Genomic DNA, 11,594 nt, shown 5'->3' with positions numbered 1-11,594 from the left:
GAGATGTGTCGTTCTTAACATTATGCTTTATCTGCATCTTCAGCCACACCGTCTTCCGACTCACCGCAGCTGCTCCAACAAGGGAAGCATACACCAGAAGGGAGCTATAGTCCCCACTCAACAGTTCCCTGCATCGAATGCGCATGCCCGACATTGACAGCCACAACAACTGCAGGGCCATCGACAAGTCAGCACATGATGCTCACTCCTATGGATGGCGGCCAGATAGGTTGTACCCTCATCTTACTTGTGTGCAACATTTATGGCTTTGTTATTCATCTAAGCATGGAAAATAGATTATCACATTTCACTGTATATTCATGTTGATCTCTTACGGGTCTTGTTCAGGAGTTAACACTGTTCCATAGTTCAGCTAAGATACTTGTTCTTTAGGTAACGTTGTTCCATAGTTATCATCCATCAGCCAATGCTATCCCACAGGCTGGTGATTATAGTATTACACCACTTCTAATATTACCTATGTTGTTCTTTATTAATTTTGTGTGCCATCTAGTTAATCTCGAGTACAAACGATACATATTCTGTAGCTTTCATCTGTGTTCTCCCTTTAGTTTTTGAGACCTGTTGCTGCCAGTTAACCCCAGTCCTGCTATTTATGTCGTCTCCTACAGGCACTCATTACATAAATCTAACTACTAGTTGTCTTCCATGCATGTCAGATATAATTGCACACACTGATATATCCACAAGAACCTCACGGAGCAATGTAAAGGCCAATAAACTTGATGTCAATGATCCCCAATATGATGGAACATGTAAAGGCAGTTCTTCAGAAGACTTGCAGAAAGATGTTGAATCCTCTTCACCCCACAAGGTCCTTGCTCTAACTTGGCCCGTGATATGGGTACAACATGCATATAATGTCCTGGAGTGTATCTACTCTGTTGCAATGCCGTGTGCTTAGCATGCTGATCATGCATGTAAATATGTCATGCCTTCCTGTTTTTCAGTACCTATTCCATTCATGATAACATGTTTTCAAATTCGAGTACTATCATTCTACTCTATCACAATGCCATCTGCTTAATTTGGACATCATGCTTCTGAATATCTTATGCATTGTTATTCATCAGTATGTACTTCATCTGTCTACCATACCATGTTTTTTACATTGAAGTGCTGTTCTAGCGCTCTGTTGCAATGCCATCTTAGTTTCCCAATCATACACGTGTATGTTGCCTTAGTTTTTTCTATACGTATTCCGCTAGCATACAGTTTTACATTCAACTAGTATTTTTTCACTGTGTTGTCCTCTCGTATCCCTAGCTCTTACACCATACTCCCTCCGTCCGGATTACATGTTGCCGAAATGGATAAAAAAGGATGTATCTAGAACTGAAATACGCCTAGACCCATCCATTTTTTCGGATGGAGGGAATACATGTCAATATGTCATGCCTTTCTATTCTTCAGTACCTATTCCATCTCTCTGCTGTAGCATGTTTTATAATGGAAGCGCCATTGTTCTATACAAGGCATGCATGGGGAAGACGACTATGTTAGAATCTGAAGGGTTATAAACCAGGTCTTTGCAAAAGATCCAAACGCCAGGAGATAATAAACCGACTCCAGTTTTTATAGATACTGCTCCAGCACAGAGAAACCCAACTACTACTGATAATAAGCAGATTCCAGTGGCCAAAGAACTAGTCCGCTCCAGTCCAGCAAAAATATGTCAACTCCATTCTAAGAAGCGTGTGCGTATCCTTGCATCATGAAATTTTATAGCATGCTGATCATATTTTCTACATGTTTCTTACCCATCTCTCTTTTAGAAAATAAGCTTAACAGATAGAAGACTTCCTTCATTGGGATTGTATTCGAGGAAAATATCTTGCGGGAATTCTCTGTGCTCCAATGCTGATGTATGTACCTGTTGTATATCACTATATTTTTACATCAGCATGTATTTTGTTAATCGGCGTGAATCCAACCTTTATCTGATCTAAAATTAGTTGTAGCAAAATGTTAAAGGCGCCAATGTTGATTTTTGTAAAGAAAACTGCCTGGTAGTTTTGCATACTGAGCTACATGAGTGTACTATCTCATATCATGCACATTACTGAATTGTAGTGCTGCTCTGGTTGCCCATTCATTCATTGTGTCAATGTTGCTTTCGTATTACCTTACCTGGTTGATGATAGTTGTGCCATATTGTGTTAATTTGGTGTTGGCTAGTTGCCCAAACGTTCGTTGTGCCAATGTTGCTTTCCTATTATCTAACTTGGCCAATGATAGCAATGCTAGTGTCTTAATTTGGTGCAGGCTGCTGAAGATAAGAAGAAAAACTCTGAAAACAGCTAGGCAACCCCATTGTTTCTTTCCAATAAATCTAGGCCAGGTAATATGCCAATAACTCATGATTAATCTGTTTGGTTCCCCTCCTAATTTATGTTATGATGCAGTGGTCGAGACACTCTCCACTATCAATAATACAAGCCTGCCAAAATCGCCATCTGAATCTGTTCAATATCCCCTGTCTCGAATGCAACGGAAAAAATGTATGTTTGTGAACCAATTAATGGCTGAAGGAATTATGGAAATGGTGGAGGAATCAGAGGTGCAGAGTCGTGTGACACAACAACTGATCAATGTTTTCAGAGACAGTGTAGCAAAGCAGCAAGATTTTCCCACATGCTTATGGGCATCATCCGTGCTGAGGTTGCAGATTATGACGTTGTAGATCGTTAGGTTCTGTTCCTTTATTTGCACTGGCATCAATCTTTGATTGCCCAGTGGATGTAATTTCCTGTTATATATGCTGGATGTGCAACGTTTTTCCCTGTATGTCGTACCTTTGCTTGATTGGTTTTGGTCCTGTGCATAATTGCTCGTCGTAATGGGCTCAAATTATCTAATTTGGCCTAAAGACATGTATGAACTTTAGTGGGCCCATTAAGTTAATGGGCCATTACCAGGCCAAAAGTTAATGGTCGGCCCTCTTAACTCCCGGGTCGTTAACAGGCTGGCATCAAAGCGGGCAACAGGTGGGCCCAATTGATTTCAGGGGCCGTTAACAGGCCGTTACTAAGTTTGGGCTACATATGGCCCAACTATACTGTGGGCCTATAGCAGGCCGAAAGAGACAGCGGGCTTGTACTGGACCATGAAGAGCATGGGCCGCTAAGAGGCCGAAAGTCGGGTCATATTGTAAATGGCCCAACTGTGTTGTGGGCCTTTAGCAGGCCGAAAGAGAAACCGGGCTGGTATTGGACCATGAAGGGCATGGGCCGCTAAAAGGCCAAAACTCAGGTCCGGCTACAAATGGCCCAACTCATTTATGGTCCGTTAATAGGCTGAAAGGCACACAAGGCCGGGACTTGGCCCAACACTTAAATGGGTCGCTAAAAGGCCAAAACTCATGTCCGACTACAAATGGCCAAACAGATATATGGGCCGTCACCAGGCTGAAAGACACACCGGGCCGGAAATTGGCCCAACACTTAAATGGGTCGCTAAAAGGCTGAAACCCAGGTCCAACTACAAATGGCCCAACTGATTTATGGGCCGTCAACGGGCTGAAAGACACATCGGGCCGAAAATTAGCCCAACATTTAAATGGGTCGCTAAAAGGCCGAAAGATGTACATCATGAAAATTGGCCCATCCACTGAATGGGCCGTTAAAAGGCTGAAATCTCATCGGGCCGATATTGAGCCCAAATATATAGCGGGCTATTAACGGGCTCGAACTGACGATGGACTGCAATGGTGACAAATCTTTAATGGGCCGTTGACGGGCCAAATTGGCACATCTTGTATGGGCCATGGGCTTAAATGGACCTGACACAAGTAGGCCTTATATGGGCCGGCCTGCTATTTTTTACTAGGCCGGCCTTTTTCACCGGAATGGGCCACTGGTGGGGCCATGCCACGTGTCGACCTATCATAGGCGCCTCCTGTCCAATGATTGGATGACATCTGTCCCAACGGTGAGGCAACACGTGTTTCCTCCGGCCAATGATGATTTTACACGTGGAAAATCCCCATTGGTCCAGGCTGTTAATGGGTTATCGGATCCAAAACCGGACCCGATAGCTTAACGGCGTTCCGTTACGGTGGATGCCACGTGTCGGTCACCCTTGACGAAAGCACTTCTGTGACGCGCGATTTATCGTCATGGAAGTGGACACTTCCGTGATGATAATTTTGGTAATGTCATGGAACACTTCTACGACAGCACATGTATGACTATCTTGATTCTGTCGTAAAATCGTCATGGATGTACATGCATGACAAAAAACACGACCTACTGTGACAAACATGTATCATCATGGAAGTGTATTTTTTTGTAGTGTCATGGACGGCGACAGCAGTCTCAATCTACTTTATCAAGACACTGTCCGCAAAAGGGGCATTGATCCTTCAAGAATCAAGCCCACTAAAACTACCTTTAAAGGAGTAATACCTGGTGTAGAGGCCCGCTGCACAGGCTCAATCACATTGGAAGTTGTCTTCGGTTCACCGGACAACTTCCGAAGCAAAGACTCGATCTTCGATATCGTCCCCTTCCGCAGTGGCTATCACGCACTGCTCGGACGAACTGCTTTCACTTGTTTTAATGCGGTCCCACACTACGCCTATCTAAAGCTTAGGATGCCCGGTCCACGTGGCATCATTACAATCAATGGAAACATGGAACGCTCCCTCCGTACTGAGGAGCATACCGCGGCCATCATAGCCGAAGTACAAAGCGGCCCTGTCAAGCCGCACACCTCACAGGCTATTAAGCGGCCGAACTTTATTACACAGGGCCGGTCAATTCTGCATGCTAGCAGCCCGGCAATCCTAGAATTGGATTAGCTGTTTCGCCTCCGTCGATCACCACGTACATCCGCGAAATTCGTACCATGCGTGCACAATTACGCACTCAAAATACCTTGGGCATCAACGGAGGCACAATACGGCCAGGCCTATAGTATGGTTCGACCCTATATGGCCTTCCCCTCTTCTTTAATTCTTTCTTATCTTTTACCACAGGTGAATCAAAACCTATTCATCCTACGGACTTACAAGGACTCTCTCTGAGCCCGGTTTCATACAAATAATCGAAGACCACTCCTCTCAAGGAATCTTTCTCACTAAGGCGAAAGCGGCGCAGACGTGCGGCAGGAGGTCCAAAGGATTTTTGTAGACCAAAAACTTTATTCAAGAACCTATATAGAGCTTTCTCCCTTAGTCTTCGATCCCCGGCATGTAAAATGGCCTTGGTAATTGTGGTACAATCTGTAAGACTATGTTTGACGTATCAATCAGATTCCAGTGAACATAATAAACTGTATTTCATCTCTTCAGTTGTCTCACGCACACACCTCGGCACAAATTGTCAGGGGCGCTATATGGTAACATATGGGTTGCCAAACAAAAGCCCGAAATGCTTTATAGCACACTTCGGCGTCCCGAGCTTGGTATTATATGCACCAGCTCTGAATCACGTCTTTGGTCAATAGTTGGGTTGCCCGGCTCCTGTGTTTGCTACCTTACGTTCCGTCTTATTGGCTAGGGTAGTAAAGGGAGAACTACTGCGATTGTGTTTCCGGTTCGTCTGGTGAAGCACCTCAGTAGAGAAAGCCGAAAACTGACTGTCATGATGCGGCGAGAGCTGGTCAGCCACTCGGCGACTTATTAAAATCTTTAGCGATTTTTTCCGTGTTACACGAAGGACTGTTTTTCGGTCACATATGTAACGCACCCGCATTCGGATAGCCGCGTACATACCTGGGGCTACTTTGTAGACCCATCGTCAAACTCCTATGGCTAAGTGAGAGTGGTAAAGCCTTATAGTCCGATTGCCTGGTTCGCCGCACCGACACCTCCTTTACGGACCAATACGTTGGGTCAAGTGTGATCATGTGCTATTGTGAACACCCCCGTATTATGTACGTGGGGGCTGAAGCCGACGACTGGACAACTCTCAGCAATACAAACAACCGCACAGGAGGGTAGAACTTTCAGATATTGCACAAATATATTGCGAAGCCTTAGTACAAAATAAAAACGTCCAGGCAGTTCAGATACATTCATTCGAACATAATGTTCTTTGAGTACTGACCCTCTATCAAGCGGGCGCCCTCCAGGACGTCGTCTAAGTAGCGCTCCGACGTGCGGTGGTCCTTGCCTCCGGGCAGGCCATTAACTGCAACAACGCTGGCCTTCATCTTCGCCCAGTACATCTTGACACGGGCAAAGGCCAACCGTGCACCTTCTATGCACACTGACCGCTTGACTGCATCGATTCGCGGCACTGCATCAACAAGTCGCCGCACCAAGCCGAAATAGGTGTTCGGAATGGGTTCGGCTGGCCATAGCCGGACTATGACGTCCTTCATGGCAGCTCCGGACATCTTGTGAAGCTCGGCCCATTGCGCCATTTGGTCATTTAGCAACGCCGGGCGCCCTTGTGCAGCGAATTGTGACCAGAATAGTTTCTCCCTAGCATGTCCTTCCTGAGCTTGGAAGAACTGAGCAGCATCGGTGGCACTCTTCGGCATGTCCGACAACGCATCTGGAGAACACCACAGTTGATTAAGCAAGGCATATTTTGGATCGCCGAACTTAGTCTGTAAAAGAAAGGGCTTAGCAGCCGCTATCTGCCTAGCCTATCGGATCTCCTCTCGAGCCGCTCTAGACTCGGACCGCGCCTCTTTGGCCTCCTGCAGGGCCTTGTCAGGTTCGGATGCCTTGGCTTTGTTACCCTCCTTGAGAGACTTACATCTGCAGGCGGCGTCCTTGAGCTCTTGCTCTATGGCAGATATCCGCTCCTCGCACTGGCGCCGGGTGGCCTATTCGGCCTTCAAATCGGCAGCCACTTTATCGGCGGCCGCATTGCTCACCCTGGCCTGCTCCTTGGCCTGGGCAAGTTCGGCTCGAAGGGAATTGACCGCGACAGCACCATATGCAATTATGCATATAACAGTGTGTAGTTTTCAACATAGTGTCCGTGCTGTCATATAGGCACAAACGGGATGTCCGAAAATATACCTTGCGCCTCATCAAGCCGCTTGTTAATAAGGGTAATATCCTCATCAGCCAGCTTTAGTTTCTGCGTTAGTTTGACAACTTCCGCAGCCTGGGCGGTCGCCGCTAACAGTGAAGCCTGCTTTTCCAATCAGATAAATATGTTACTTCCTAAAAATATCTATTGATCCTTAGTTCGCCTCTCTTTACAAGCCGACCAGAGTCTCAGGGGCTACTATCTATATACAGGCGTATTTTGCATATGGAAAGCGGTTAAAGACATTACATTGCATACCTCGAAGCCTGTTAGTAAGCTCGTGAAGGCGTCATTCAGTCCGCTTTTGGTGGACTGAATCTTGTCAACTACCGTACGCATTAAGGTATGATGCTCCTCTAAAACGGACGCACTTTGCAGTGCGCCCGTCAGGTCGTCCGGCGCCTCCAGATTCATGGAGGTCGCTATGGGAGTAGGCATTCCCCTCTCCCCCGAAGGGGGCCGCTTACTCGACTCCGGACCCGTCTCTGGAGCAGTATTCAGCTGGAGACCGGACAATTCAGGGCCCCCATCGATGGTTCACACGGGGGTCGTGCCCTCCATGCCCTCGACGGCCGAGGTATTACCCCCGGACGCCATCTTAATCGTCCCCCGCGCCTCTTGCCGGTCCGGAGAAACCCTCCGGGATGACACCTCAAATTCGTCCGCCCTAGGGGGCGAGGAAGCTTGTGGAGGCGTCTCGCTCTCCATCATCTCCAGCAGCAAATCCCCCGATGAGGAGGATTGTTGAGGAAGATCGCGGGCCGGACTGCAACATGTAATTTAATGTTATTCTCGCAACTCGAAAGGAAAAGTATGTGTATAGAACATCCTTAGGTACTTATGATTCGGCAAGGGGCTTTTGGGACGGCTTCGGCTTCCGAACCCGAGCCATCCGACAGGGATATCTTTCCCCTCTTAGGCGCCTCCACCTCCAGGTCCTCGGAGGCAGTCCTTTTCGTCCCTTGGGAAGGAGGGATATCGCCTTCTTCCTCCTCTTCGTCTTCGTCTTCGGAGGAGGGAGCCTCGGTCCCCTCGGACGTAGCGTCCGGTGTACCTTTAGGGTGGAGGCCACCTTCAGCCTTCTTGCTCTTCTTCTTGTCCTTCTTCACTGGTGCCTCGTACGGCGCCGGCACCAGCATCTTCATTAACAGAGGATCAACTGGGTTTTCGGGAAGTGGAGCCGAAGACCTGATCCGCTCCGCCTTCTTTATCCAGCCCTGGTTAAAGGATGGAATTCTCAGCGCATCGCCTTAGATTAATGAACTAAGTTATGTTCAGTAATTGAGCACTTACCGGGGTATCCAGATGGTTGCAGTCGAGGCCGATGTCTTCAGAGGTGTTCGACCATGACTTTTGAGCCTTGAAGAGCAGTTTCCAGATCCCTTTGTGCGTTGTGCCAAAGAATTGCTGCAGGGTCTGCGGCCCTTCCAGATTAAACTCCCACATATGGAGAGACCGTCGCTGGCACGGAAGGGTTCAACGAACGAGCATCACCTGGATCACGTTAGTAAGGCCGGTGTCTTTTTTGATGATGCTCTTGATACGCTTTTGCAGCATCAGCACCTCGTCGGATGATCCCCAGTCCAGACCCTTATTGATCCACGATGCGAGCCACAATGGGGGACCGGATCTGAATGCAGGAGCGGCCGCCCATTTGGTGCCGCGGGGTTTGGTGATGTAGAACCACTCCTGCTGCCATGCCTTGACAGTTTCCACAAAGGCCCCTTTTGGCCAGGTAACATTGGCGAGCTTGATCACCATAGCGCCGCCGCACTCGCATGCTCCCCGTCGACCACCTTCGGCTTCACGTTGAATGTCTTGAGCCATAGGCCGAAGTGTGGGGGGATACGGAGAAAAGCCTTACACATGACGATAAACGCCGAGATGTGGAGGAAAGAGTTCGGGGCTAGATCGTGAAAATCTAGCCCGTTATAGAACATGAGACTACGAACAAAGGGGTGAAGAGCGAACCCTAATCCGCGGAGGAAGTGAGGGATGAACACAACCCTCTCACCAGGCTTTGGTGTGGGGATGACCTGCCCTTTGGTGGGGAGTCTGTGTGGGATTTCCGCAGTCAGGTACCTCGCCTCCCGGAGCCCCGCAATGTCCTCCTCGGTGACAGAGGACGCCACCCATTTCCCTTGAGAGCCGGATCCGGATATGGCTGGGGTGCTTGGTGGCTGGAGGAGAAGTCGAGACTTGGGCGCTGGAGCTCGAGGATGGGAAGGGCTGAGGGAGAAGAAGGCGTGGGGAAAAAGATGGGTCTTTATCCCTTTATAAAGGCAATGAATATCAAGCGCCTCCTCACAAGCCTTAAAACTCGCCTATTCCTAAGGGGTCGTGCAAATGGCTCGGTTGGGTTATCCAAACCAATGTTGATGAGAATCCCGTGATAAGGGGACACGATCTCTGCTTTGACAAGACGTGTCACCGGAGGACGCGTCTCGAAACGCGAAACGGGAGATTGAAAAACGATTCGAAATAATAAAGAGGCCAGACGTAACGTCTTTCCAGCAAAACTATCAGTGAAGACATATCGTGTTTTTTGATTAAGTATTATGTCTTTGTGGCAGTAAGGTTGTAACTGTCAAACAGAGCCGAATATTGTTCTTGTTGATCAACAACTTTGAAGTATTCGGAGGAGGAACCCGCCTTGCAATGCCGAAGACAATCTGCGTGCCGGACACATCGTCATTGAAGCCTCGTTCAGGGGCTACTGAGGGAGTCCTGGATTAAGGGGTCCTCGGGCGTCCGGGCTATGTGATGTGGGCCGGACTAATGGACCGTGAAGATACAAGATAGAAGGCTTTCCCCCGTGTCCAGATGGGACTCTCCTTTGCGTGGATGGCAAGCATGGCATTCGGATATGAAGATTCCTTTCTCTATAAACTGACTCTGTACAACCCTAGGCCCCTCCGGTGTCTATATAAACTGGAGGGTTTAGTCCGTAGAGACAATCATAATCATACAAGATAGACATCTAGGGTTTAGCCATTAGGATCTCGAGGTAGATCAACTCTTGTAATCCCTATATTCATCAAAGTCAATCAAGCAGGAAGTAGGGTATTACCTCCATCGAGAGGGCCCGAACCTGGGTAAACATCATGTCCCTGTCTCCTGTTACCTTAGTGTTGGAAATATGCCCTAGAGGCAATAATAAAATGGTTATTATTATATTTCCTTGTTCATGATAATTGTCTATTGTTCATGCTATAATTGTGTTATCCGGAAATCGTAATACATGTGTGAATACATAGACCACAACATGTCCCTAGTGAGCCTCTAGTTGACTAGCAAGTTGATCAACAGATAGTCATGGTTTCCTGACTATGGACATTGGATGTCATTGATAACGGGATCACATCATTAGGAGAATGATGTGATGGACAAGACCCAATCCTAAGCATAGCACAAGATCGTGTAGTTCGTTTGCTAGAGCTTTTCCAAATGTCAAGTATCATTTCCTTAGACCACGAGATTGTGTAACTCCCGAATACCATAGGAGTGCTTTGGGTGTGCCAAACGTCACAACGTAACTGGGTGGCTATAAAGGTGCACTACAGGTATCTCCGAAAGTGTCTGTTGGGTTGGCACGAATCGAGACTGGGATTTGTCACTCCGTATGACGGAGAGGTATCTCTGGGCCCACTCGGTAATGCATCATCATAATGAGCTCAATGTGACCAAGTGTTTGGTCATGGGATCATGCATTACGGTACGAGTAAAGTGACTTGCCGGTAACGAGATTGAACAAGGTACTGGGATACCGACGATCGAATCTCGGGCAAGTAATGTACCGGTTGACAAAGGGAATTGCATATGGGATTGATTGAATCCTCGACATCATGGTTCATCCGATGAGATCATCGTGGAACATGTGGGAGCCAACATGGGCATCCAGATCCCGCTGTTGGTTATTGACCGGAGAGTCGTCTCGGTCATGTCTGCATGTCTCCCGAACCCGTAGGGTCTACACACTTAAGGTTCGGTGACGCTAGGGTTGTAGAGATACTAGTATGTGGTAACCCGAAAGTTGTTCGGAGTCCCGGATGAGATCCTGGACGTCACGAGGAGTTCCGGAATGGTCCGGAGGTGAAGATTTATATATAGGAAGTCCAGCTTCGGCCGCCGGGAAAGTTCCGGGGGTCACTGGTATTGTACCGGGACCACCGGAAGGGTCCCGGGGGTCCATCGGGTGGGGCCACCTATCCCGGAGGGCCCCATGGGCTGAAGTGGGGAAGGGAACCAGCCCTTGGTGGGCTGGTGCGCCCCCTTTGGGCCTCCCCTGCGCCTAGGGTTGGCAACCCCAGGGGTGGGGGGCGCCCCACTTGACTTGGGGGGCAAGTCCCCCCCTTGGCCGCCGCCCCCCTTGAGATGGGATCTCTGGGGGCCGGCGCCCCCCTGGACCCCTATATAAAGAGGGGGGAGGGAGGGCAGCCGCACCCAAGCCTCTGGCGCCTCCCTCTCCCTCCCGTGACACCTCTCCCTCTCGCTGAGCTTGGCGAAGCCCTGCCGAGATCCCCGCTGCTTCCACCACCACGCCTTCGTGCTGCTGGATCTCCATCAACCTCTCCCTCCCCC

This window comes from Aegilops tauschii, chromosome 3, assembly GCF_002575655.3.
Source record: "Aegilops tauschii subsp. strangulata cultivar AL8/78 chromosome 3, Aet v6.0, whole genome shotgun sequence".
Taxonomy (NCBI): Eukaryota; Viridiplantae; Streptophyta; class Magnoliopsida; order Poales; family Poaceae; genus Aegilops; species Aegilops tauschii.
This window is presented reverse-complemented; position numbering follows the sequence as displayed.